We start from the raw sequence: 2,485 nt of genomic DNA on the forward strand, positions 1-2,485 counted from the left end.
CTTCCCTTCCCTTCCCTTCCCTTCCCTTCCCTTCCCTTCCCTTCCCTCTCACAGCACCCTCCCAACCCTCTGAACCTTACAGCTGTCTCCCACCTCACTTTCCTCCACCACTCTCCCTGAGCAGTGCCCTGGGATGATACTCCTCCTGCGTGGCCATTGCTGCATGCATGCATTGCATGTGCACATGCAATATACAGGCAGCACTTCCTCCATATTCCCTGGAGCACAATGGACCAGGGGACACTTTGTACTGCTTCTGGCCTCAGCTCTATCAGCTCTCCTTAGCAGAAAGCTTGCAGGCAGCTTCTCATAGAAGAAGGAAGGTGAAACACAGATCTTGACCTAATGGCTCATTCTCTAGCAGCAGGGAAACACAGCACAGGTGTTTGGAAAATGCAGGCGCACCGTGCACAGCAGGAATCACTTAAGAACCACCAGGTTTAGTGATGTCTTGCTCAGCTGGTGATAGCTTGAAATGCAACTGCTGACACTGATGCTGTGAGCCTGCGACCTCTCAGGTGAGGTTCCCAAGGACATCAGCTCCAAGCTGATGATGCTGGGAAGAGGAACACCTCCAGCTCTGGGCAGGCACAGTCCCAATAACTGGCTGTACAGACACCAAAGATGAAACAAGCTCTGCGTAACTTCTCTGGCTGCTCCCTGTGTATCTGCTGCAGCTTGTGCTGACTAGGAAATGGGAAACACATGGGAGTAGCCCGCCCCCTTGGCTCCATCACAGCTATATCAGTTTTCCTGCAAGACTCAGAGTTAACTCAGCACAAGCAATTTTAGCAAACTTTAATACAAACCATGCGAGGGTATTCTTGTCACTCCCTGCCTGTGAAGAGAGGGAATGACTGCAAAGGTAATGGTCTGAAAGGGCTGATCAGGTTTTGGAGGCGACCGTACAGGTTGGTTAATAGATGAATTTTTACTGTCGTCTGTGGTCACTAATGATAATATTAAATTCTACTGTAAGACATGGTTAACAGCTGTAGTCCTGTTGTCTTACTCAGGAAGAGACCTAAACCCAAACTTCTGCAGGGGGAATTGCTCTGTAATGAAGCCTTTGAAATATGGAAAATCAGAGAACGTGTGAGGGCTGATTTTGTGCTCTGAGGAGCCTGGGCAGAGTTCAGAGGAGCTGGTTGCTCTCTGCTGAGAGCGTTACGTCTGTTTCCCTGTGGTCTGGGGCATCCCATGTTGGGAGGGAGGTTTGTTGACTGCCCTACCTGCAAGGACCTGTGCCCTACCTGCTTTGCTTCTGCTCTCAGGTCTATTTGTGCTTCCCCCAGGAAGACTTTGTGTGTTGATGTGGTGTTAGCTGATATTTATTCATGAGCCTTTGTGTGACTGTTTGCATTTCAAAACCCTTATTATTTTTCTGCATTGTCAGGGACTAGAGCACCTAGAAATCTGCCCTGGCTTACATCTCCAGCGCCTGTGTGGGGATCTGGACTCTTTTTCTACTGACCTGTGTGTTTGCTGTGGTCTCCTAAGCACCTTTATCATTGAAGTGCAGTAGTGGGAGGAAAATAACATTCAAGTAATTGCTTTTCCTTGGTATGAACTCTGACTTTAACCTTTTTAGAAATATCATCACCTTGTCTCCTGGACCTTCATCTCTTCCATTTGAAGTGCTTAGTTCTGTATTTGTGTCATCTAGATATTTTCTAGTAAATAAAGCTGGCTGAAACTCCTTCCTTACAATTTCTTTGACTAGGATGAGAAGAGGGCTTTCAATTCCATTCAGTATCTCGTAATTCTAGAATGATAAACAATAATTGCTTCTCCTAGCTGCTGCATTGTGAGATTTAAGTAGTTTGGGCACAGAAATATCATGATAAAACATAATCATCAAAACAAGTAAAGTAAGCCTTTTATTTCAGTTGGAGTTTTCTAATAGCTGATGACTAAACTATTTTTAGATTTTATTATTATTATTATTATTTTTTTTAAAGGGGGATTTTCTCAGTTTGGACACAAGTTAATGAAATACTGTTTATCTTGTCAGTGCTCTCTTCAACAACAACAAAAAGGCTTATTAAATGTTTCTAACCTGTTTTATCCATGATGCCTTTCATGCTGGCTTCCCGCACACGTAAAATGTCATAATTTCTTTTGCACATGCCTCCAGGGCTGTACCAGCTGCTAGCAAATACTACCCTCCTTCTCTGCTGATTTCAGTATCAGTATTTTATCTGAGGCAATTGCTTTCTGCTGACTCTATAAAGCACTTCAGGGCTTGAACTCTTTCTCCAATCACAACTCCCACCCTCCAAAGGGCCAGCAGATAGCAGCCTGCTTGTCTTACCAGCTCTTAAATTTATGCAGACTAGGCAGCTGCTTCTTCATCCCTGCAAGTCCCAACCCTAAAATGCCAGAGATACTGCTGCCCTTTCACTCTTTAAATCAAAACTGAAAGCTTCTATCCCACCAAGCTCTCATCTGTCAGCTGGCAGCTGAATGCTGAGCTATTGTATTG

The sequence above is a fragment of the Oxyura jamaicensis genome, chromosome Z (assembly GCF_011077185.1).
Source record: "Oxyura jamaicensis isolate SHBP4307 breed ruddy duck chromosome Z, BPBGC_Ojam_1.0, whole genome shotgun sequence".
Lineage (NCBI taxonomy): Eukaryota > Metazoa > Chordata > Aves > Anseriformes > Anatidae > Oxyura > Oxyura jamaicensis.